This window comes from Hippopotamus amphibius, chromosome 6 (genome assembly GCF_030028045.1).
Source record: "Hippopotamus amphibius kiboko isolate mHipAmp2 chromosome 6, mHipAmp2.hap2, whole genome shotgun sequence".
Classification (NCBI taxonomy): domain Eukaryota; kingdom Metazoa; phylum Chordata; class Mammalia; order Artiodactyla; family Hippopotamidae; genus Hippopotamus; species Hippopotamus amphibius.
This window is the reverse complement of record NC_080191.1, coordinates 153,083,888-153,110,593: the sequence shown is the minus strand read 5'-3', so window position 1 is coordinate 153,110,593 and position 26,706 is coordinate 153,083,888. Positions and strand designations below refer to the sequence as shown.

Below are 26,706 nucleotides of genomic sequence, written 5' to 3'. Positions count from 1 at the left end.
GCATATATCTGGAGAAAACCTTAATTCGGAAAGATGCATGCACCCACATGTTCATTGTAGCACTATTTATAATAGTCAGGACATGGAAGCAACCTAAATGTCCACTGACAGAGGAATGGATAAAGAAAATGTGGTACATATACACAATGGAATATTAGTCATAAAAAAAGAACAAAATAGTGACATTTGCAGAGACATGGATGGACCTAGAGACTGTCATACAGAGTGAAGTAAGTCAGAAAGAGAAAAACAAATATATAATATCGCTTATATGTGGAATCTAGAAAAATGGTAGAGATTAACTTATTTGCAAAGCAGAAATAGTCACAGATGTAGAGAACAAACTCATGGTTACCAAGTGGGGAAGGAGAGGGTGGGATGAATTGGGAGATTGGGACTGACATATGTACACTACTATCTATAGATAACCAATGAGAACCTACTGTATAGCACAGGGAATGCTACTCAGTGCTCTGTGATGACCTAAATGGGAAGGAAATCTAAAAAAGACTGAATATATGTATCCATATGACTGACCCACTTTGCTGTACAGCAAGAAACTAACACAGAGGGCAGACAGCAGTATCAAGCATTATCAGCAGTATTTCGTCCTGTGGAACTGAAAACCACAGCCACAGAAAGACAGAGAAAATGAAAAAGCAGAGAACTTTGTACCAGATGAAGGGACACAATAAAACTCCTGAAAAACAACTAAATGAAAAGGAGATAGGCACCCTTCCAGAAAAAGAATTGAGAATAATGATGGTGAAGATGATCCAGGACTTTGAAAAAAGACTGGATGCAAAGATCCAAAAGTTTACCAAAGACCTAGAAGAATTAAAGAGCAAACAAACAGAGATATGCAACACAATAACTGAAATGAAAAATACACTAGAAGGAACCAATAGCAGATTAACTGAGGCAGAAGGGCGAATAAGTGACCTGGAAGACAGAATGGTGAAAATCACTGATGTGGAAAAGAATAAGGAAAAAAGAATGGAAAGAACTGAAGACAGCCTAAGATACCTCTGGGACAATGTTAAACGCACCAACATTCACATTATAGGGGTCCCAGAGGAGAAGAGAGCGAGAAAGGACCCAAGAAAATATTGGAAGAGATTATAGTTGAAAACTTCCCTAACATGGGAAAGGAAATGGCTACCCAAGTCCAGGAAGCATAGAGAGTCCCAGGAAGGATAAACCCAAGGAGAAACACGCCAAGACATATAGTAGTCAAGCTGACAAAAGTTAAAGACAGAGAAATGTTATTAAAAGCAACAAGGGAAAAACGACAAATAACATACAATGGAACCCCCATAAGGTTAACAGCTGATTTCTCAGCAGAAACTCTGCAAGCGAGAAGGGAGTGGCATGATATATTTCAAGTGATGAAAGGGAAGAACCTACAACCAAGAATACTCTACCCAGCAAGGATCTCATTCAGATTCAACAGAGAAATCAAAAGCTTTACAGACAAGCAACAGCTAAGAGAATTCAGCACCACCAAACCAGCCCTACAACAAATGCTAAAGGAACTTCTCTAAGCAGGAAACATAAGAGAAGAAAAGGACCTACAAAAACAAAAACAAAACAATTAAGAAAATGGTAATAGGAACATACATATCAATAATTACCTTGAATGTAAATGGACTAAATGCACCAACCAAAAGAAACAGACTGGCTGAATGGATACAAAAACAAGACCCATATGTATGCTGTGTCCAAGAGACCCACTTCAGACCTAGGGACACATACAGACTGAAAGTGAGGAGATGGAAAAAGATATTCCATGCAAATGGAAATCAAAAGAAAGCTGGAGTAGTGATACACATATCAGATAAAATAGACTTTAAAATAAAAAATGTTACAAGAGACAAGAAAGGACATTACATAAAGATCAAGGGATCCATCCAAGAAGAGATAACAATTATAAATATATATGCACCCAATATAGGAGCCCCTCAATACATAAGGCAAATGCTAACAACTATGAAAGAGGAAATGCAAGGCAGAAATAAAGACACAGATGTAGAGAACAAACACATGGACACGAAGTGGGGAAAGCGGGGAGGGTTGGGGGGGAATGAACTGGGAGATTGGGATACCAAACTGTACACTCTAAATATATGCTGTTTATTGTATGTTAAAAAAAAAGAAAGAAAAAAGAAACTAACACAATGTTGTAAAGAAACTATACTCCAACAAAAATTGATAAAAAAAAGTTCATGGTCTAATGGATGAGATAGACTGTAAATCAAATAATTAGACAAATGCACATGAAATGGCCACTGTGATAAGCACTGTAAGGAGCAGAGTCCTGCTACAAAGAGACCATATGAATAATAGGCACATTTGATCTCATCAGGGGTCAGGAAAGTCTTCCCAAGGAAGTGATGCTTGAACTGAGACCAGCAGGAGGAGTGAAAGTGTGGGGTTAACTAGGAAGAGGTGGGGTGTGGAAGTTAGCACTGGGAGAGGAGGTGTCCCAGGCAGTTGTTACTCCAGTGGCAAAGGTTTTGTGGTGGGAGGGAGCACAGTGCATGCAATGTACTGGAAAAACTCAGTGTAACTGCGGCGCAGAGCCCAGGACAGAGGGGCGCAGGCAGGGGGGGCTTCAGGGAAGTTTGGGTATTAGAGGTTTTAAGCTACGTCATGCAAACGTTTTGGAGGAAAGCTGGAAGAAAGCAAAGACAGCAGCTATGAAGTTATTGCAGATGAGAGCCACTGCTGCTTGGTCTAAGTTCCAGATAGATAGATACAATTCATAGGATTTAAAGGGATCTCTAAGATAAAATTTATTTCAAAGCTTCTAAGTATTAATTTACCTAGACAACTGCAAGTAGATAATTATTTATAATTCTAAACCTCCACAGGACATTTTCCTAAAATATATTGTGGGGCAGTTCTCGTGCTGCTATTTCTTGGTTAATAGGCAGTCTCGTTGGCCTGCCTTGGTCAGCACAGGAACTCTCATCAGGGAGATCGCAATGGGCCACCCAGGCACGGGGAAATGTAATGAATTCACTAGGTGCTTCCTAGTGTTTCCTTTAAGCAGGGCCTAGGCAGGATTTGTGAACTAGGGGAAATGTTTCCAAACCCTTTCTGCCCCAACCAGTGGCCCTTTTCAGGCCTCTAAGCCATGGTGGACCAAAGCTTCTCAATTGGGTGTTTCCATTGGTCCCTTCCTTCTCTCATTTTTTTCTTCCCAAACTTTATGTTCTTACTGAAAACTTTTCTGTCCTTTGCCCCGTATCAATAACCTCTCCCTGTATTCCACTATACGTAGTCTCTCTGACACTTTAAGTTCATGTGAAAGTGTATTGCAACGTTCTAATAATTATTTGAACGCCATGATCTTCTGTCAATTCTTAGGTTAAAAAAAAGTGCTATGAGTTCCCTCCCCTTTTTCCACATCCTTGCCTTAAAACTATGCCTTTGTGTTAGTTAAGGATAGGTTTAGTAAATAGCAGTTCAAGTTCAAGGTGGAAAGAGAAGAATTGTTTTGTGTCTAGCTATGAGACAGTTTGGGGCATGTAGTAGGACAATAAGCTGCCCCTCTAACAGCAAAACATGTAAAGCTACTTCTTTTTTACAGCTGAGCTTCCTTATTGCATAGCTGGGCTTTTCAAAGGAGACATTATGACTGAGGGTCAAGTTTACTTAAAGGTACAGTTTCTTCCTGCTGAGGTCAAGCTCTTCTCAAAGACATTGGGACTTTCCATTTTTGGGTACTGAGAGGAAAAGGTTGCTACTCCATTTTCCCTGAAATAGAATAATACTGAGTATCATTGTTCTGCAATATTGTCTTGGGCATCAGTTCCCAAATGGAATGTGGCAGGAAACATAATTCTTGCAGAGTTGCTCATGTGTGTGCAGCTGTGCATGGCATAAAAATCCCCAGAGGAAACCTTCGGGTTGCCAAAGAGAGTGAGTGCTGAAGCATCTCAGTGGAACCTATCTCACTCAGATTTCAAGATACATCACCAGAGTCAGAACATTACGCCCTTTTCCTCATCACAGTGCCCTTCCAACTCCTTGCAGGGCCCTAATTTGAGATAAATGGCCAGTTTTGGAGAAGAGGACAGGGTCAGACTCCGGTAAAATGGTGAGGTTTCCCAATGACTTCTTCACAGCGGGCGTTGGCAAACTGTAACTCACAGACCAAACCCAGCCACAGCCTGGAGCTAGGAATGGTTTATACCTTTCTAAAAGGTGAGAGGGAAGAAAACAACAACAACAAAGATGAACATGGCCTGTAAAGCCTAAAATAGTTACTATCTAGCCCTTTACAGTGAAAGTTTGCCCCCCAGCTTCCGAGCCCGCCGTGTCCCTCTCTCTGCCCTCACTCCCCTGTAACTCCTCTCTGGCTCCTCATTAGAAGGAGGTCTGGCCCAGCCCTCCGCGCCTGCTGTATTTACTCCGTAGAGCTAATCCTCCTGCCCAAAGGCAGACCCATTGACCTGGCTGCCTTTTCCCACCTGGAGGGAGGACTGCAGTCCGCTTCTTTCCCTCCTTTCCTCCTGCTCCCTTCCCCTGGTTTCTACCTTGTGCTATGGCCTGGGGCTGCCCTTCCTTGGGCTGTGGGTGCCCCAGTTCTCCATGGCTGGGGGCAAGGGGTCCTGCCAGCCAGGAGTTCCTGGAGACCGAGGATCTCCTGTATCCGCTGCCAGAGCAGCGAAGAGGTCTGCTCCTTGAGACTCTCTTGGGTTGTGACACCTGCTGTCCTAAGAGAGGCTGGCTTGTGACCCAGCATGCTCTCTGGCTGCAGCCCTTCAGCAGTTCTCTCCCAACCCCTACCCCTGCCAGCCTCAGGTCTGTTTGCTGTGTGGAGTAGTGGTTAAGAGCTTGAATTTATCTGCCTAGATGAAAATCCAGCCCTGACATTTACTAGCTAGGGAACCTCAGGCAAGTTACTTAATCAGCCTGTGATTTGGTTTCCTCATCTGTGGATAGCGGATAAGAATAGTTCCTCATTCATCTGGCTGTGGTGAGGATTAAATGTTAATCTGCATAAAATGGTTTTGAACAAGAGGCTTAACACATGGTAAGTACTCACTAACAGGCTCGCTCTTACTACTATTTGATGTTATGAGGTTCGTTGTGTCATGGGCTGGTGTTGGCCCAGGTCTCTACTTCCTCCGGCTGTTGCTCAAAGTGGCTTTTGCTCTCAAAGTTAGTCAGCCCACCCCCAGGGGGTAGGCAAGACTGTGAAGCAGGTGAAATGTGTTTGAGTCTTCCCATCTCTCTTATTCTTTATACCTTTTATTATACAGAATAATAATGACCAAAAATACCTTGCTTTTGAAAGGAGGCTGTGATCTGCTTTCACAAACATTAATTAGGTGCATGCGACAGCCCTGTGAAATGGCTGGCACATGGTAGGCACCGATAGATGGTGACTGAGTGATGAAGGTAGGCTGCCAGTTAGCAGGATGATCTGGTGTGGCCATGCAGAACAGGTCAAGAAATATTTTGAGCCCCCACGCTAGAGCAATGTTGTTAATGTGCTCCCTGTTTCATAAATGAGGAAGCTGAGTTTCTGAGCCGGTTGATGCTTTGTCTAAGATTACACACAACTTGGGTAGAGCTGCATCTGGAACCCAGTTCCTCTGACCTCTAAACTGGCCTTATGGTTGTTATACCTATCACTAAATGTGTCTAAAATAAAGTTCATCTTATTTGATTCAATAATAACCTGGGTACTGGCATACATAGTCTTCCCTTTGTGTTGCTCAGGGAAGATCAGGTCATCAAAAGCTGTAGAAGGGGAGGGAGCTCCTGGGCCCCAGGAGGAGTTCTCTGAGTCTCTGCGAAAGAACGGTGACTTTCAAGATTGTGGGAAGGAAGTGAATGAGCACAAGATGCTCAGTGACTTCTCTTCTCTTTTTTGGAGGGGACTTGCCACAGGACACACAGTTTCTCTCGCCTTTTGCCCCTGGGAGAGCAGTTTCCCCTGAAGGGAAGGGCTGTGACTGTTCAGTTCTATCTGTGGCTGGGTGGGATAAGTTTAGGGGAAAGGAAGTATTAGGAAGCCCATTTAGTTGTATATCTAAGCTTCGCTCTCCAAAAAGTAGAAAAAATAAAAGATCAAGAATTAAAATAAAGACATTTTACCAAATTTGAACACAGTTTACTAAATGTGCTCCACGGAATGTTTTGAAGCTTTTGAAAGGTATGGCTTTAAAAAGGGGGTTCAGTGGGTTTATAAGATTTTCATACTGCAAGGTTTCTCAGTGTTTCGTGTGCTAACGAACATTGCAAATCTCTAGAAGGTGGATTTAACATGTGAGATTTCCCAAACTTCTTTAATGTTGAACCTTTTACTCCCCAAAGAACAGTCTCTTGTGCCCATGATGAGTGGAACACAGTTTGTGAAATCTTAACAGAAGGGCATTTGGCATATTCTTATAAAGTGAAGTTGCTCACTTTCCAGTGGCTATAATAAGGGTGTGTGTGTGTGTGTGTGTGTTCAGAACTGCAGAGCCAGGAATAGACATGAGAATGTGCACAATTAATTTCTATAAGAATTATAGTCCCATCAGAGAAGAAAAAAATGCAATCCAGAATAAAATGAAGTGGTTTACAAATTGGTTGAACTCAGCCATGTGTGTCGGCAATCTAGCAGTAGGGGTACAAATACAAATCACTTGGAAGAAGGAGGTGCAGCCAGAGTCTGTGAACAGGAACGGTGGCAAGACCACCACCCACGTGAAGGCAAGACTTTGGGGTTCCCGTTGGCTGGCATTAAGGGGGGGGGGGGTCAGTATGTCTTATCAGCTGTGAGAAATACTATCCTGATGTCTGCATCTCCAGCCAGAACCTCTCAGGACAATTAGCCACTTAGCCTAACTCACCTGGGCCAGCAGAATTTTTTATTTAAAGCGTTTTCTTTCAGCCTCTGTAAAGCATAGAGTTAAGAGATAAGTAAGTATCTCAATACTTACTTAAAGCTTACTTACTTAAACTTTTTAAGTCTACTAAATTTTTTATTCTAGGCTTAAAAATAATTTGTGCATACTTGTATTTGGCATTTTAAACATTTGCAATGTTTAAGATACTTTGACATTTTAGAATATCTAACAGGTTATCCTTGTGATGCCAATTTAAACCATCTACATGAGCTCCGTAATTGATTTAGATTTGTGATTTCCAGTGAAAAGATATGAGAATTTTATTAAATCTGTATTTTTGTAATATTCAAAAGAACTTGATTCATCATATTTTATAATTAGTTTATCACATTATGAGCATAACGTGATTCTTTTGTTGAGCAATGAAGTATTTAAAAAGAAGACTGGGGCTTCCTAGGTGGCGCAGTGGTTAAGAATCCACCTGCCAATGCAGGGGACACAGGTTTGATCCCTGCTCCAGGAAGATCCCACATGCCACGGAGCAACTAAGCCCGTGTGCCAAAAAAATAAAAAAATAAAAAAAAATAAAAAGAAGACTGAATACATTGAAAGTATAAGTGCAGTTTAATAATTCAAAGGAATTTAATTAACCAAATTGTAAACATTCACTTAAAAGAGAGAGTTAGATATGGAACTTGAAATTGAAAGCTTAAAGGAAAACCAGGTTTTCAAATTTGTAATAAACGAAACTGAATTACTGTATATTGACTTCTTTGCCCACAAAACCTATCTTTAAGAACACTCCACACTCAATTGCCATGTGGGGGCAGGGGAGGTGGTGGTGAGAAGTAGGGAGTGAGTGGGACAAAGGTCTTCTTGTGTAAACCTTCCTTCCTTGTGTAGATGCACTAATAGCTCAGAGTGCAAACGAGTGAATGCATTAATTATAACCACTGCATTCTATAAACATTTTTCGAGATTCTGATCTAGAAAATGTGGGCCATATAAGTGAGATTAAGATGTGGTTCCTCCCCTCAAGCAGTTTCTCCTTTTTTCCACTTTGCATTTCTCTCTTCTCCGTTCATGGAAGGCGTCTGCAGCAAACACTTGCACTTTCTCATCTTGACCTGCTAGTTTCACTCAATGGAAAAGCAGACGCAGCTCTCAGCCTCGAGTGCAAATTCTTGTTTTGCCATTTGCCACGTGAACTTAGATAAGCTATTTGGTCTTTAGCTTCCTCATGAGTCAAACTGAGATAACAATATTATTTACCTCTACAGGTTTTTGAGAAAATCAGGGACAGCAAAGATAAAAGTGCTTGGTAACAAGCGACAAGCTCCAATAACTGGTAGCCATTAATATGATCTGTGGTTTCTTCCCATCAATGTCCTCACGTAGATAGAATGTCACTGTATATCCACCCATGACAAGATATGTTAAGGCTTCTGAGCCCATCAAGAGCAGGGGAGACATGTGGGGCAGGAGAGAGTTGAAGGTAATAGAGAATTCTTCTTTACCTACGCTCACTCTCTAGCCAGTTGTATCCAGACCTGTACTTTCAAATATCCTTACTTAACTGATGAGTCCCAACATATATTTTCAGCTCTGATACCTCCTCTGAACACCAGGTTTGTATATTTGGCTCCCTATTTGACATCTTCATGGGGATGTCTGATTGTCGCAACAAACTCTAAAACAAAACTCTGGTTTTTCCCTCATAAACTTTCTGCTCTCCCAGCCTGTCCCATCTTGATACATGGCCATTACATTCTTCTACTTGTTTGGTCTAAAATCTCAGAGTCATCTTCGACTCTTGTGTTCTGGCTCACATGCCACAAATAAATGTCCTGATCCTTGTTTAAAATGTACACAGAGTTTAGCTTCTTCTAACCAGCTCTTGCCACCATCCCCCACGCTGCCATCCTCTTATTGGGATTCCTGTACTAGCCCCTAACTAGGTGTCCCCTTTCCACTGTTTGCACTATTGCACTTAACACTCTGCATAGTAAAACAGAAGTCAGATCAAGTCACTTCTCCACGCAAAACCTTCCAATGGCTTTCCATCTCATGAAAAGAAAAAGGCCTTCACATCTGGTCCCTGGCTCCCTCTCCCGCCACTCCTTGGCTGACTTTGTGCCAGTCACCTGGCATCATTTTTATTCCTAGAATACAGCACGCTTGCTTTTGTCTCTATTCTTTTGTGTTTGATATTCCCACTGCCTCCTGATATCTGCCCACTCACCCTCCAACTTCATTTCCGTTTTCTGCTCACAGGTCACCTTAACTGAGCAGCCTCCTCTAAAAGCCCCATCTAAACCAACATAAGGCTCCCAACCCTCTCCCCACCTTATTTTACTTAAGCTTGGTACCTGTCATTTACCTGAGTTACTAGCAGCTAGGTACGGTCATATGCCCAAGTTCTGGCCAACTGAGTACAAGTGGAAGTGATAAGTACAATTGCCAGGACAAGTCCTGAAAGAGAAGACATAAGTCCTCTATTTCTCCTTCTTTCTGGCCCAAAGGCTGGAATTTGAATATGATGGCAGGTGCTAGAAAAGCCATCTTAGACCACCAGGTAGAAGATATGTGTTGAGCTAGTAGAACATCTGGGTCCTTGTTGCCTTATCATTTCTGGAATGCTTACATTTGAATAAACTTGTTAGAGAATAAACTTTTATCTTGTTTAAGTCATTTTTTATATTGTCTTTGTTACAGAAGTCAAACTATAGCATAGTACAGACATACATTTTTTGAAAGTCTGTCTGTCCTCCCAACCCCCACCTGACTGGACTGGACCATAAATTCCATGCGAGTAGGGGCTGTGTTTGGTTTAATGTAAACAGTGCCTGGTACACTAAACAGTCAACAAAAGTTTGTTGAATGAATGAACAACAAAACCATCAACATAATGTGAGGCCTTGAGCACTGCCTGAGGAAGCACATGGCTGGTCAGTATAAGTAAGTGATTGGTACAGCAGTATGCTCTGTGTGTGGCTGGTTTTCTATTCTGACTAATCACAAAGGCAGGATACAACCTGCTATTTCCATTATCCGAGAGGCATAAATACTTGTAAGATGGTTGTGTGTTGCTTTTGTAATTTAAATGAAGACTCCCAAGTAAAGTTCATTGTTGTAATGAAATCGGGTCACAGAGTCATGGAAAACTGTGACAAGGTTCACGCTGATGAGGAAAGGTCACACATCGCATGCTAAGCACAGATGGAGAAAAGGAGCTTGTGTGCTGAGATCTTGAGATGTGTGGCTGAGATGTGCATCAGTGTGGATGGCAAAAGCAGATAGCTGGAAGAACCACAGACAGAGAATTGCACAAACTGAGTCAAAACGAAACAGAAACATATCACAGGGTGCGAGCAAGACGCTTGGGGGTAAATGCTGCAGACATAAAGCCACTGAGTTCCTGGGTGAGTAAGAATACAAAAAAGAGTTACAGTGCCAAGATAATATTTTTGGTATCAAATACCTTTTTCATGCTATTAAGATTGTTTTGAATATTTAAATTACATAGATCAGCTAATATATACAACTTAAAACATCATGGTGGCTTTAAAAATATAGTAATGAGATCCTGTAGGTCTGGGATTGAACAACCTTAATTTTAAAGTGTTCTATTTCCTGAGTGATGAAAGTTGCAAAGGTGTAGCCTATCTTGCCATACCACACCCCCTGGGGGTAATATTACTGAAATAAAACAAGTCAAGATTTGTTTAGTTATTTTATAATACACAAGTAACTTCTGGTAACAGTTACTGGTACAAAGTTTCTCTTTGTCCAGAAGTTAGCTTTCTTCATAATGTGCCTCTTTGCTTTAAGTTTCTTAGTAACAGTAATTTCTCCTTTCTAGAAACATGTTAACATTTATATTCAAAGCATAAGGACAGCTTTTAGATTAGCACAAAGTACTGGAAATTGGTAACAATGATCACCTCACCCTTGTGCTTAATTATTGCTTGCATTTTGGCCAGGCCTCTGATCTGGTACACTGGATGTGTTGGAATGACTAGTGGGTGGAGTCACAACGCATGTGACCTTTGTAGGGCGGCTCGTTTATCTGAGTATTTAATGTTAAAGCCACAATGTCATACCAGATAGGTTCTGGAATATAGAAATCAAAGTGATCAAAATATGGTCTCCTTTAAAGCCCCTTCACGGGGAGAACTGGGGCTTTTCCACATGTGGTACTTTTTTGTCTGAAGGGTACTTCAAGTGTGTCTTCAGTGAGCCTAGCGGAAGTTCACTTCACTGGAACAAGTTTATGGTGTAGGTTCCCACTGCTGCTAACTTTTATCATGCTATTCAAATGAGGTCATTTATGCACAGAAATACTTTGTAAACTTCAAGGCTGTAAACAAATACATGGATTATTATCATTGTGATAATAACAATTTAGGAATTTCTGTTAGGGAAGGAGGCAGCTGGGCGTAAGGTATAAGAATTTCAGGCTACAAGGCCTGGACCCTATGAACCTGAGGGAGGGTGGGCCATCACTTGTGAAGGGAGGGAATGAGGTCATTTTGAGGGAAGATACCTCTGGGGTCCCCGTTTTGGAGATGACCCTATTATGAGACAGTATAGTTGGGAAGTCCTTATTCACTGGATGAGTGGTTTGATTTTATAGTAGCTGCTGCCTGGACAGGACCCATGCATGATGGCACAATGTGGAACTTCAAAAATAAGCTGGGCCAATAGATGTGCTTCGTTGGGGGGCTCAGATAATGACCCCTAGTTGTACTGAGATAGCACCTAATTGAAGAGAGGATTATGCTTAGTGACATGCATACGTAGTCACTACAAATACTGGGGAAAAAAGGAATATATTACATTTTCAATGCTTCTGGAAAGCGTCTTTGCAAAGGTACTAGCTCTGCACTAAATAAGCCTGAGCTTTAGAATCTTACCGAAATGCGAAACTAGCTCTCTTTGTGCTGTTTCCCAGTACACTCAACACAGTGTTTTGGAAACCTGCAGTTATCTAAATTCCCATCGGGTGACATTGTTTAATCTAACATTCCCTCTTTCATATATGAAAATAGCTCTAAGACAAACCACCAAGATGCTTTGAACTCTCTTTCTGGCTGTTGGGAGGGAGTTTCCAATCTCACTCCCTTTCCTCTGATGGTTTTCCTGCCCCCCTCCCCTCCCCCACCACAACACTCAAAGGTCTGGAAAGGCCTCCAGCTGCTCCTCCCAGCCCTCCTACAAGAACTCTTCAGGGGCTAGAGCCTTTGACATTGTTCAAAAAAAGCACCCGTCGCATCACGGAGCTTATTAGGCGACCCGGAGTCCAGATGTGTAAAATTTACTTCTAATGAACTTTTTTTTTTGGTGTGAAAATTTAGGTCTCTGATATTAAGAGGAAAAGGCTATTTCTTTACAATAATGACTACACCGATTTCCAAATACTGTTATGAAAGTACAAAAGTAAAACCCCTTACCTAAAAAGGCTGCAAAAAACGTTATTTTACTTTGAAGACAGCAATAATTGAAAATAACAACAAAAAGGTTTCTTTCGGGCCAAATCTTAAAATTAAAAGGGTAAGCTGCTTTTTATACCTTAGGCTTAAGCAAATGTCTGAGAAGACCCCAACCCCTGCCTTATGAGGACCTTAGATGAACACATTCACTTCAAAAACTGTCAGGTGCCTCCCATTTTAAAAACAACCCGCTACCCACTCATCATATTGTCACATTATCACTCATTTAAGTTATACTTTATAAACCGCCTTGATGTGCTACACACATGCAAAAAAGTACAGAAAGTGGATAAACTACTGTCTTTGCTGCCGCAGAGGTATATATATTTAGTAAACATTTAGTTACATTATTTTATTTTTGTGAAATGCGAACTGATCGACCAAACCTTTCAAACAGATCCACCAGACGATAAATACCACCATATGTTTAATTCACAGTACATGTGGGCATACACACTTCAATTACAGCTTTGTGTTTAGCATCAAAACCCTTTTCTTGTGCGAGTGTGTTTTCGCCACAGATCCTGTGCTCTGGATTACATCTCGAAATTCGCTTATTACAGATAGACCACCTTTCCAGGTACGCTTCCGAGAAACATATGTATGGATGCACACAAAGGTGCGCGCAGCTCTTTCCACAAACAAATGTCCATATGATGCCCGAGGCGCGCGCGCCGCACATGCCCGCGGCGCGCGCGGGGCCCGGCCGCCCCCCGGACACGCGGGAGCCCCGCCGGCCTCCCCGGGAAGGTTAGCTGGCGTTTCCCCCCCACCCTGAGCGGCACACGCCTCTCAGCTCCCACCGGGCCCCGGCACTGCGCGGCCCACACCCAGGCCGCCCCGCACCCGCCCGCGCGCGGCGGTGGGGGCGGGGCGGCCGGGGCCCCGGCGCGCCTGCGGGTCTTTCTTTTCCAAAACCTGCGCCGCACCCGCCCAGCCCCCAGCGCCGCCGCGGCGGGCGGGCGGGCCGGGGGGGGGGGGGGGAGGAGCGGGGCAGGCGGAGGCCCCCATCCCCCCCCCGCCGCGCCGCCGCCGCCTCCCCGCGTCCGCGGCGCCCCTCCCCCGCCGGCCCCTCCCCCGCGCGCCGCCCGCCCGCCCGGCGCAGGCCGCTCGGGTTTGTTTTGCTGCGCGGCCGCCGCCGCCGCCGCCGCCGCCGCCGCCGCCGCCGCCGCCGCCGCCGCCGCCGCCGCCGCCGCCGCCGCGGGCCTCGCGAGCTCATTTGTGCCTGGCTGGTCCCCATCCCTCTCTCCCCAGTGTTGAGTGTCTGAGCCGTTGGCTGCTCCGAACCGTTTGGCTCTTTCCCTTAGTAACAGCTTTTACCTTCTGCCTCAATTCCTCTCCGCGCTCGCGCCCTTCCCCCGCGCGCCGCCTCCCCCCGCCGCCGGCCGCGTGCGCCCCCGCCCCTCCCCCCGCGGCGGGAGCACCTCCGCCCGCCACCTGGGGACCCGCGCCGCGCTCCCCGCCCCCGCCCGCCCGGCGCCCAGCCCCCGCGCCCTCCGTGCTCCGGGGTTATAATTGCCTCTCACCCCCCGGAGGGGTTATTTTGGGGGTGGTTGGAGGCGGCGGCGGCGGCGAGGAGGGGAATTTCCTTGTGCCTGCATTCCCGGGAGGGGGGAGCGGCGTCGGAGGCCACCGTGTCCAGGTAAGCGCCGGGGGCAGGACCCCGGGATGGGGGCGGCGGGGGTCGCGGGCGGAGACGGCCGGGGGGCGCCGGGCCGCCGGGGTGGGGGGGGAGGGAGGGGGATGGGCGCAAGTGGAACATGCATGTTTCAGCTCGGCCCTTGGGGGAGCTGGGGGCTTGGTGGGGGAGGGGAGGAGAGGGACGGGAAGGCATTTAGGGTGCCCCATCCCCCCTCTTTTGCTCTCTCGGGCGGCTTTGAAATGCTCACGTGCCTGCCCACCCCCTACCCTTTCCTGGTCCCCGGGGGATCCTCACCCTTATCATGTTGTCCCCGAAAATGTGCGCCTCGGCCTTCTCCCCCTCTTCCACCCTTCGTGCATTTACACCCCCTTTTTCTGTGTGTGTGTGTGTGTGTGTGTATGTGGGGGAGGCTTTCAGGAAAGAATTTTCAGCACATTGAATCAAGGAGCCATCATGAGGCCGACTCCTTTATAGCCTATTTTTAGCCGGGGAGAGGGATCTCCTCCGTGCACGCGATTTCGCGAAGCCTCCGGCCGCAGCGGAGACCCGCTCCCCTCCCCCGGCGGGGCCCTGGCGCGGCGACCCCGGCCGGCGTGCGGGGGGCTGCGGGCGGCTGTTGGGGCCGCGCGTCCGGGCGCGGGCGGGGGAGGGGCGCGGGGCCGAGCTCCGGGACGTGTGTGTCTGTAACTGAGTGCTCTTTATCGTCTCGAGGAGGTATTTCATAGAGTCCCTTTGAAGTTGGGTTCAGAAGTGTAGAATTGGCAAAGTTACTGCCAGCTTCCTGGTAAGTTTCGGGTGGCTCAGAGTCACATTATTTTCTGACAGTGTAAAGGCCACGTTGTGAGAGTGGTTTCTCGGTAACTTCCTCTTTGCAACCGATGTCATTTTTTGAACAGAAGCAGACTTTTATATAAGTGAAATAATCATCTGAAATGGCAGCTCGAGGGAAGCCATGCGTGTGTGAGCGTGTTCAGTATTTTTGGAAGTTCCTAATTTGCTGAAACAGGCATCACTTTGCAGTCGCAACCGAGAATAAATTTAGGGTGTGAAGATGGTGTGTTTCATGTAAAATTTGGGTTGTAATGGCTCTTAGAAGCGCTCCTGTTGTTAGGTTCTCTAATATTGTTCTCGAAAATAATTTGGTGATTACCGATGACAAAAGTGTTGGGATCTAAGTAAAAACTACATTTTTCTCAGTGTCTGGAGTTTACTTAAAACCGTGGACTGTGTGAGCACCAAGGTGAAGAGTTTTAGCATCTAGGTGACTGAGGGAAGTTGACTATTGGCTTTGTTGTTTCCCATACAAGACCCTTACGCTGATCTAAACAAGCTTGTTAATAAAATATGGTGGGTGGAATGTAGGTTATTTTTAGTATGAATGGTTTGATTCCCCTCCCCCATATAATTAAGTAATCATTTTCCTTCCCCCCACTTTTTTTCCCTAAAGATTCCTTTATCAGGTTGGATAATGTAAGGCCCTGGTGGTGTTTTCATCTACTTACCTTAAAAAAAAAAAAAAAACTTGCAATAAATATTCCGGTTACACATTGAAGATACAGTGAGTGACTGGTTTTCCCAGTATGGTTTATTTTCATTTTTGTTAAGTAAGATCCATGCTGCGTTGGTGTATTTTAGTAATCTTGACTTCCTGGGACTGTATGTTCTAACCATTTTAATAAGTTTATAGTCTAGGGAGAGAGGGCAGCTTTGTCTCCATGCAAACAGTGTGTATGTTGGGGTTGTAGCATGGGAGTTCATGGCAAGCAAGCCTCGGAAATTATCATTGAACGCGTTCTAGAAATAATTAGCGTTTACCTGTGGAGGAGGGGCAGCAGAAGGAAAATACGCCTGAGAGTGGTTAGGCGTGTGACTCGTGTTATACTTTTTGTTCTTAAATCGAGGTTTTCCTGGTTCTTTGGAATATGATTTCCCTCCCGTAGTTCTGCTGTCATGCACCGTGTGATATATGTAATCACAACCATTAAATCCATAAGTAATTACTATTTTTTGCCATTTGAGTTGTTAGAATCAGACCTGGAGGGCAAAATACTAAAGTGTAAGGGGGATGAAAACAATATTGACATGGAAAAAGTTTTTCTTACTGTTAAGGAACTTCATTAAGGTACTTGCTAATGGCATAAAAACTGTTGCAAAGCTCACCATCAGTTTATAAGAGATTTTTATTCCAACGTGTACCAGCTTTGGTTATTAATATGGGAGATACTCGTGGTAGATGGAATGGCCCCTTATGAAGGTTGAATTTTTTCATTGGTTGCCTCAAAGAAGTGTTAAGTGTTTTAATAAGGTTTCACACATGCTCAGGAATCTACCGTGTGTTCTCAGCAGTGAGATTTACCATGATTGCTATGATACATGCCTACCAAGAGAACAACAAGTAACTGCTTCCTGTGTACTGGGAGCCTTTCAAGCTAATATACAGAAAGGGCAGAAGCTTACTATAAACATCGGGGTTACTGATAAAAAGAGATGTGACTAATGGTTCTTTTGAACGACAACCTGTTGAAAAAATACATCTGTTCATATACAGCAATGAAATTGTACAAGTACAACTTTTGTCAAATGTGTAGCTGATAAAGGAATTCTCCAATTTACTACAGCAGTTATTACTACAAAGAATTTCTGACTTGACATTTTGATGAAGAAATAATTTGTTGGGTTTGTTCATTTTGTTATTTGTATAAAAAGAATTGAGAAGAATGTGAATAGTAGTAAGTCATGGGACAGAGATGGCAAAAATGTTGGCACTGTCTGTGACTTTGTATTTTTCTAGTACATGGACTTTGACTCATTTCAAGTGACTTATAGTATAAATCACTGGCATGCAAAAAAAAAGAAAGCAGCTAACATCTAGACATTTATACATCCCCATAGTACAGAAGGGCTAGGACCCCAGGTTTGTATAGTAAAGAATTGATAAGAGTATAGTCCTGTTTGGAGACCACATGGTGGTATCTATCTCCTGCTCTATCATCAACGGATACTTGAATTAAAAAAAAAACAAAACCTGTGTGAGAGAGGTTATGCTGAAGAGGTTTGCTATTCACCACCTCTGGAATTGAACTCCTAAGAGTACTATTAATTACCCTGTTAGCAAGAGTCCAAGGAAAGGCACTCTATCTATTTGGGCTATACGCTAGGAAAGGTGTGAGATGCCTTGTGTCATTTATACCCCAGGCTAATCCTGAGGTGGGTAGTTTTGGGCTCTTTTTGTGGATGATAAAACAGTGAGGTGAAGATAAGTTAATCAACTTGTTCAAGACCGCAGAAGGATCAAACGATGCACTAGGATTCAAACCTCAGTGTGTCTGAGCCCTAGTCCATGTTCTTTCTAGATGACTGTAGCTGTGCCAGAGTTTCAGCTGTTTTGTCAGTCTTGTCTATAGCCATCCTTGCAAAAACTGTGTTTCTAATCAAAGTTACAATTCTGTAGTTGGGATCTCTGCTAACTTGGGTCAAGTGATTGCATGGATAAATGAAATTCGTAGGGCTCAAATATTATTGGCTTAACTCTCTAGAACTTTAATAAGATGCAATCTTCTTGTCAACTGCTGTATTTCCTACCTTAAGATTCACAGCGGTGATGTAGTATCTCCTCATACTGCTAGCAGAAATAAGGAAATGTAGTTCCATACCTACAATTAAGAAGGAAAAGCAAATAAGAGTACCTCAGAGTACATATTTCTGAAAACTTGTGTAAGAAAAATCATAAAATCTTTTTGTGCGGCATGCTGTTAGGGCTTCTCAAGGTGAACTGCCCAGCTTCAAAGTCAGGCTCCATCCTTTGCTAATTATGTCACCTTGGGGGAGTAACTGCTATGTCTCAGTTTCCTTTTCTGTGTAATGGGACAGTCAACTTCATAGAGTTGAGAGGATTAAGAGAATTGTGTGTGTGATGCAACTAGATATACTAAGTGAAGTAAGTCAGAAAGAGGAAGACAAATACCATGATATAACTTATATGTGGAATCTAAAATATGGTACAAATAACCTATTGACAAAACAGAAAGAGACTCACGGAAGTAGAGAACAGACTTGTGGTTGCTAAGGGGATTGGGGTGAGGAATGGACTGGGAGTTTGGGGTTGGTAAATGCAAACTATTGCATTTAGAATGGATAAACAACAAGGTCCTGTTGTATAGCACAGGAAACTGTAGCCAGTCTCCTGGGATAAACCATAATGGAAAAGTGTGTATGTGTTTATGTATGTGTATAATGTATGTATATACATATATGTATATGTAATAAAAGGATGTATATACGTGCATAACTGTTACTTGCTGTACAGCAGAAATTAGCACAACCTTGTACATCAGTTATACTTTAATTAAAAAAGAATTGTACATGTAAGTTGCTGAAAATAGTAGCTGACAAACAAGCATCATGGAAATGTAAGTTGTTTAGGATGATGATGAGTTTGGATTTGAAGTTTGCTTCTTTGTATTACATTTTACTTGTTATTTAAATAGGGGCATAATGTCATAGAAAATATTTGGCAGTTTTATTTCCTTAATTCTTGGGGAAAATAGTTGAAATAAGCTTAGCATAATTTATTTACTACTGAAGTTGTGATTTAAGGCTTACTTGAATTAGGTTGAATTTTAACACTAAGTGGAAACAGTATCAAGTTCTGTGGTTGGTGTAGGTTAGTGGTGGGTCTTTTGTGTGTCTTTGTTGCTGTTCTGTCACTTGGGCTTGGACTTTTAAAATCTGCTTGCACCATTTGAAACATTTTCTACCTCTTTTTAAATAAAAAGGGATTTTATTTTTCCAGGCTGGATCCAGCAGTACCTAGGATATGCTTTTGAAAATTGGAGTGATCACTTTAAGCAGGTTATTGTTTTCTCCAGCCTCAACCTTTCACATGTGTTCTTGTTCTGCATTTTCAGCTGCTGTCAAGACAGTTCTGCTTGGAGGCTCAGTTCCTTTGAAATATTTTTGAGCCTTGTCTTATTTTCCCTTCCTATTTTTTATCATTCTTAATTCGGCAGTAATGTTAACTACTACTAGAGTTCTGTGTGTCAGGACTATGAAGGTACTTTGACAAGTACTTGTGACAGTGTGAGTGATTGGTATCCTGATTACTAACAGCATGGAAACCAAGGCACAGGTAGTAAGGGGTGCAGAGGCAGATTTAGGCCCAGTGTGTCTGACTCCTAGGCCGGTGTTCTTAACTAGCAGTCTGTTTTCTCAGTGAGTGAAGGAGAGAATGAGTGGACGGTTTTAGGTTTCTGGGTTATTGCATTACTTTTCTAGTAGGTTGCCTTGAGCAGCTTTTCTTCTCCATTCTATCTTCTCTTAAGTACTGATAGGGTAATTCATTTAAATATTGGTTTCATCATCTCTGTTCCCATGCTGAAGAACCCATAGTGGCTTCCCTTTGCCAACTGGATGTAGTTCATAGTAGTTCATGTGCTTCAAGTCTGGCTTCTAGAGCTCCATTCTAACCTCTTCAGCTTTATTTTCCACTCTTCTCCAACTGGGATTCTTGCCTGCCTATCAAAATCCTGCAGTTTTGTCATACTCACTACTCCTCTGCCTTTGCGCATGTGTTCCTTCCCTGTGTCCTTTTTATAGCCGAGTTTCAGTCCCACTTTCATGATGCTTTTTCTGGCCATCCTGACTCAGGATATTTCTTCTCTGAGATTCCATCGCATTTAGTGAATATCACAAACTCCACAATTATTTATTGTTTTGTGAGTATGTATCACATCATTTCAACTACATGTCACATTTCTTGAAGGAAAGGACCATTTTCCTTATAATATGTAGCATAGTTCTTGACTTCTGTGTTACACTATCCTCATGATAAAGTGGATTGTTTCTGTGAGGGTCCATGTTAAGATAAGAACAGTGACAGTCCTGTTTGACTCCTGTTGACGTGGCAGAGGCTGCTTTGTGAATTAGGCCTTTGAAGTTGTAGTTGTACTGTGGTCACATTTAATTGTTGATTTGAATTTTGATGCTGGCAGTGTTGACAAGGAAGGGGGAACAAACTTGTCAACATTTAGAGTGAAATGAGAATGGATAGTTTTATCCTCTTAATCCTGGAATAGTAGCCACAGTCCTGATGAAAAACCTAGTCTAGTTCGGAATCATGTCACACTAGGTTTGTTTTATCTGGTTATATTTGTGTTAGTTGTTATGAAACTTAAGATTTTGGATTTTATTTTTTTAATCCTCAGGCTTTTTTGCTTGTTATTTTCTCAGTAGTATGCCTAAATAAGATTATGTTTTTAGCTCTCAGTATATGTGACAGCATTCTGACCACATTGGAGTCCCATTTGAGCCATTACTATGAACGTGTTAACGTGTCTGTCGTACAGTGTCAGTGGGTTTAGTCTACCAGAAGAATGTCGTTGTAACCATCTCTCTTCAATAGATTTTTGTTGTTGTTGTTTGTTTTGTTTTGTTTTTTGCCATCTGGCATGGCATGCAGGATCTTAGTTCCCTGAGCAGAGATCCAGCCTGTGCCACCTGCAGTGGAAGTGCAGAGTCCTAACCACTGGACCACCAGGGAGTTCCCTCTTCAGTAGGTTTCTGTGGTAAAGATGTGCCAAACAACCTGGGTAATTTATTCTAAAGGCAACTGTTTTGGGATTACGTCCTTTTAGAATTTTTAATATTTAGAGTTTTAAAATATAAGGTTTTCAGTGTCAAACAAAATGAGTTGGATGTTACCCTGCTTTATGAGAGCTTAGATTCATAACTCAGAAATAATGCAATCAACCTATAAGGATTGTGACAAAAGATCAAAAATTAAATTTTAGTAAACATAAAGAGTGTCTAGAGTAAGATATTTATGTGAAATGAACAGTTTGAGGAATGAGTGAAGAAGAATAGGTATTGACTGTTTAAACTGGGGAATTTGCCACCTGTTTTCCTCTTTATCTGTTGAAAGTTTCTTTCAGGAGGTAGAATTTAAAATACAGACGAAAACATGGGGGCCAAGGGTCTGAGATGGTCATTCCAGTATCTTCTTTATAGTCTTCTTTGTGTGAAGTTGTGCTCTGGACTCTCAGACTTTTTTTTTTTTAAACAAAGGAGAGGTTTTAAATTTTTAGCTAGTTTAAAACAAAGTGAAGAATTTTTCCTTTTTAAGAACTAGACATCAGACTACCTCTTGATATCTTTATTTTGTCTGAGATCAAAGTTGGTACTAGTGCTTCCCTCTTTTCCCTTCCGTCCCTTTCCTCCCTTCCTTCCTTCCCTCCCTCCCTTCCCTGTGTCGTTTTTATAGCACACTGAATGACAGGCATAACTAGGTGATCAGTGACTTGGTTGTTAAGTGGATGTTTGTGTTTTTGTTCTTACCACTTACCTACTTGAATGGTGGGTAGCATTTTAACATGGATTCACTACTAAGGAGATGAATTTTTGCCATTTTTTGCAAAGCCATAGTTACATGGGTAATTCAGCTTCTAGAAGTGTGTAAGAGGATCAGATAAAATGCTCCCTAAAGTTTAATTCTACCAGTACTTATACAGTCAGTTTCTGTATTAAAATTTTGACACTTTTGTTGTTTAATTTTGTGATTTTTTTTTTTGAGAGAGCGCTAAATTTTCTTAGTGTATTTAAGGACTGAAAATCTACACTTTATATAGAATAATAGTCAGGAAGTACTTGACATTAGGGTAAGTAGACACCTTGCCAGAGAAGTTTAGTTAGCATATTTTGGTGGTTACCTTCAAATGCTAATAGAAAGCTTATGGGTTAGGGAGAGGTGTTTTATGCTTTCCCCTTAATTTGAACAGGCTGATTGGGTAGACTGTATACTAATTTTGTTCCATTTCTATTTTGTGGCTATCAGATGTCATTTACTGACAATGTAAGGCAATTGGGTCATCTGCTTTGGGTTTCTGAAATAAGGTAATGGGAATAGATTAAAAAAAAAATTAAGGAAATTCATTCATTCTTTTTCTGTATAATTGTTCCTTTACAGGATAAAACTTATCATACATGTGTGAATTTTTAGATGGTGTTTGTAGCTGTAGCGATGTTTTTTTGTCATCCTTTTATTTTAAAATGTGATAGACTATATACTTAAAATTTTTTCACTCACTAAAGTGATGAATTTTCCCTAAATCACCTTTCTCTATTTTCCTTCGTCAGCAATATACATTGGTGAGACCTAGACTGGGGTTAGGAGTGAAATCTGTTGCTATATCAGGGAAATAGTTTTCCTGTTCTTGTGCAAAAACTAACAGACTCTCAGGGTGATTGCTTCTTTGACCTTGGACTTCCATATGTCCTGCCAGCAGAGGTCACCGGTTTTGACACCTGGTGAGAGATGTTTTGTGTGAGTTGTTTCTTTACAGGTTTTGTTTAGATTTGATGTTTATGACTATTGTTACTATTTATAGGATCCTCTCAAAGATACATTTAAATTAAAAAACATGGAGGCAGAATATCTTGTATAGTCTTCTGCTATTTTAGCATAAAAAGAGGGAGAGGAATGGACACACAGGATGGAGTGTGTGTGTATATTTGTGTATGTATGTATGTTTATATGCTCAAGGTGACTCCAGGAAGGTACACAGGAAACCAGTGACAGTGGTTTGGGGGGTGGGATTGAGGTGGGGAGGTCATGTAGCCAGATGTGGGAAAAATTTACCTTCATGTATAATCCTTTCAACTTTTTGAACACTATCTTAGTGTTACCATTTCAAAAAAAAGTAACGATCGTGAAAGAGCAGGGCATCCAGTTAAGAATTCTTAATTTTTCTAGTTCTTTCAATTTGGACAGTCAAAAGAAGAGAGAAAATTATGTTAATTTCTGCCATGCTTTCTAGACAGTTATTAAGAGCTGGAAGTGTGTTTATTTTTGCAAACACTTATTTTTATTTCTCAGATTTGTTGGCAGAATTAGAGCCATTGAATATGTTTAAAACATGTTGTCTCTATGTCGTGATTGGGCCATCAGACCAGTGGAATTATTTAGTGATAGGGAACTAATGATTTTCAAGTCCTATCCAAGGGTGATAATTAGGAATTAACTCAGTGCAAACTATAAAGAGAGATATTGGTTGTACAGAAGTAAGTAGATATTACCTGATTTCAAAAGTGTTGTTTTGCCAAGGGTTTGGAAATTGGGTGAAAATAGGGGTGTTCTCATAGTTCAGTAGTTAATTTCAATAATTATGATAGTCTTTGGTGTAATGGGATTTGGGGAACTGTGGATTCTGATATTGCACGCATCCTAACATGACTTGTGAATTTGGATGTATGTGTTATTGGCTTCAAGGAGACAGATGTATGAGATTTTGGTTCCATTTTGGGTTGCAGTTGGTGTCACTTGTATTTGTGTCACTTGTAATTGTTCGTTAGCTGTTTAGTTTACCAGTAAAGGGTCTTGCCTTCTCTTGCGCTCAGAATTTTCGACTTAAGCTAGAACAATCTCCGGGAGAGACAGTGTCTGTTTTTGTGTATCTAATTCTGCTGCACTGTGACCTGACGACCTGACGCTAGCCCTTCCTGAGCGCAGTGCCTTTCTCTTCAGCGATTAGAGGGCTAGGTAGGGCCTGTGTCTGATCTTTGGCAGTAAACTCTTTCTTAGGGTGTTACTGTGGCAAAGAGCTCAGCCTCTGGAGCGTACCTCATTTGAATCCTGTCACCCCAGCTTATCAGTTGTATGGCTTTGAGAAATTATGTAACCACTCCAGTTGGTTTCCACTCTGACAAATGGGAATTTTTCTCTGTAGAGCAGTTGTGAGGATTGACATGTGAATGCATGTAAGGCAGTTGTCATAGGGTTGGCACATAAGAAGTACTCAATAAATGCTAGTTACTACTTGGTGCTTTTGGTAGCTGCAGCGGCAACAGCTGAGGAGAGAGGCAGAAAAGTGACACCGCTCTTGTAAACTATCATGACTTTCTGTGGCAACTGCAGAGAATGGGGTGGTTAACATTCCGAATTAAGAGGGCTGCAAGTGCACTTGGGGACTGAGCTTTTTTTTTTTTTGGCACACGGGCTTAGTTGCTCCGTGGCATGTGGGATCTTTCTGGAGCTGGGATCGAACCCATGACCTCTGCATTGGCAGGCGGATTCTTAACCGCTGCGCCACCTAGAAAGCCCAGGGGACTGAGCTTTTTGTTGCTCACTCTGAGGATGTGTACTGTGGAGCTTTGTTGTGTCTCTAATACATACATTGTTTTACAGTGGTGTTTTGTATTGAATTTGGTCACATCTTGATAAGATTTTTCAAGGAAAAAAAGTTACTACCTTTAAAAAAAAATTAAGTCTTTTTGCTTTTTGAAATGGAATCGCTCTTCCTTTTCTCCCACCTCTGGGAGATCCAGCAGTGCTCTGGCTCTCAGTGGACACTGCTTGGATGATCAGTCATTTCAAATACTCGTGTTACACATTCTGCAAACTTTGAATTGGACTTTCACTAAGAAATACATATGACATAATATCAGGTATGTATACGTGTAAAAATATTGAAGTAAGTTTTCAGGAAATTATGCTTGCTTTAATATGTGGTACACATTTTCTATACTCTTTTGTTTATAAACATGCTTTGATAAGCTTATAAACTGATTTTATTATTTTACAACTAATGATTTCATTATTCACTGGATTTAGAAAAGACTGGTTCAGAGGAGTGTGGTCTGTATGGATGTAGAATCAGTACTCAAAATTAGAAACAATATTATTTTGAATGATAGGGCGTAGATACATTTATTGGCACTAATGTCTTTAGGTAGTATTCTGAGGCTCCGGTAGGATTCTGAAGTTCTAATGCCCCAATTTTTGTAAGGTATACATACAAAGGATAAGGAATTTTGGTTGCTGATAAATGTGAATATAAATGCCTTTTTTGGAGGGGTAATCTGCAAACAGCTCTGGATTAAGAAACCTGGATGCCTGTCATATAGAGCAGTAATTATTAAAGGAATAACCATCATACTAAGTTTCTTATATCTCATTAGGAAAGAAATTTGGATAATTGTTTTGCACTACTTAAAAACTAACATACCTTAACATATTGGCTGCCTGAAGTTACACTATATGATTGAAGGTTAAGCTTCTTTCTATCACATCCTTAAATTAACATCCTGGCCTGTGCCCACCAGTCATCTGTTTCTGGCACAGATCTCTATTTGATTGTTATTTGTTGAGTCGGTCTCAATAGGCAGGGCCTTCCTTGAAGACAGTTGTGTTTCACCCATCGTTATCCTCAGCATCCAGTCCAGTTCCTGGCACGCTGTAGACTTTGCATTCATGTTGAGTTGAATCCTCGGGGCTCTCTGAATGAGATACAGGTTTCCTAGTATAGACCCTTACTTCTTTTACTTACTTTCAAATATACAAAACTAGAAAAGGGATCCATCCATTTTCACATTCATTGACCCTTGGATTCATGCTCTTACTGTAAGACTTGTGAGGGCCTGTTTGATAACCTCGCATCATACTTCTGGTGTCTCTAGAGACAATGAATATACTTAAAACCTGTGTTAAAAGAAACAAACACCTTGACTTGACATTAGCAGTTACACTTGACTTTGGGGTGTTGTGTGGACTTGTCCGCGTGTTACTGATACTCATGTATTTTTTCTAATTTATTCCCCCTTGGTCTTTTTTTTCCCCCTTATTAGAACTCTTACCTGATACTGATAATGCCTTTCTTGCTTGGCTCCTGGTTCTTGATCTTAGCATGTGTGTTCAGTCTGTGCATCTACTGATATTTTCCCCTTTGACCATGGCCTTCCCTTAAGGCCTAGAGGACGTGCACACCTCATGCCCTTTGTCTCTTTAAACCAGTCATTGCTGTAAAAGTGATTCTGTGGCCCAGATTGGATCTTAATTCTGACCTCCTCTTCTCCTGATCTACAGCTACCCACGTTCTAGCATGGGGATGTTCTATACTTTCTTTCTGAGTTTCTGCTTTTGAGTGTAGGCTGACAGGGGCATTACATTTTCATTTAACCCTGATAAGTGGTGATGAGATAGAGATAGAAGGTAGAGGAGGGTCAGAGATGGAAGAACTAGGAGTAGGTGATGGGAATACCCAGTTGTCAGGGTGAGCTGGGGCAACATCCTCTACGTACAGCTACTGTTGAAAATATTCTGGATAATCTGAGATATTGGGTGTTTGGAGTGGAGGTTGGAGATAAGCCGTCTTGATAGGTGTGATTCTGTTATCATTTGGAGCCTTCCAAAGTGACCCCGCCCTCCTACCAGCTTTATTGAGGTGTAAAAGATGATCCTTTTGTCCGAGGTTCGAGTTGAGTTGCCTTCTGGAAACCAGGGAAGATTTTCAGTTATAAAAGTTTAAAATTCATCAGCAGATTTAAAAAATTACTAAGGGTAGTACATTTAAAAGATTAACATTTTCACTTTCCTCTCAATGTTGTTAGAACTGGCAAGGTAGGGCTTCCTAGGTGGCGCAGTGGTTAAGAATCCGCCTGCCAATGCAGAGGTCACGGGTTCGATCCCAGCTCCAGGAAGATCCCACATGCCGCGGAGCAACTAAGCCCGTGTGCCAAAAAAAAAAAAAAAAAAAAAAAAAAAAGAACTGGCAAGGTACTATTAAGTGGAGTGAACAGAGAATTTATCTTAGAATAAGCTTTTGCGTTTTTTTTTTTTTTTTTTACCCGTTGTTTACTTCTCTGCCTGAGAGTACTTTCCTTTAAGTAGATAACTTAATCTTTCATATCCCTAGGCTCTTTGCTTCTTGTATTAGGTATATTTTCTGATTTC

The 26,706-nt window shown here is 42.0% G+C and overlaps 1 protein-coding gene and 1 long non-coding RNA gene across 13 annotated transcripts in view; one reads left to right on the top strand and one right to left on the bottom strand.

Annotated features, from left to right (window-relative positions):
* The window catches only part of LOC130855131 (uncharacterized), a 96,346-nt gene extending 82,022 nt beyond the window's left edge, over positions 1 to 14,324 (bottom strand). The window contains exon 1 of the long non-coding RNA XR_009054230.1: positions 14,280 to 14,324. This is a non-coding gene — a long non-coding RNA (uncharacterized LOC130855131). The remainder of the gene's footprint in view (positions 1 to 14,279) is intronic.
* Positions 13,559 to 26,706, top strand: part of TBL1XR1 (TBL1X/Y related 1) — a 178,659-nt gene continuing 165,511 nt past the window's right edge. For 3 of the 12 annotated variants that reach the window (XM_057738141.1, XM_057738137.1, XM_057738136.1), the window contains exon 1: positions 14,491 to 14,769. The gene's annotated coding sequence lies outside the window, so the exon portion shown is untranslated. Of the gene's footprint in view, positions 13,986 to 14,490; positions 14,770 to 26,706 lie in introns of those variants that run through there. The other 9 variants (XM_057738143.1, XM_057738130.1, XM_057738142.1 and 6 more) reach the window with 9 other exon arrangements.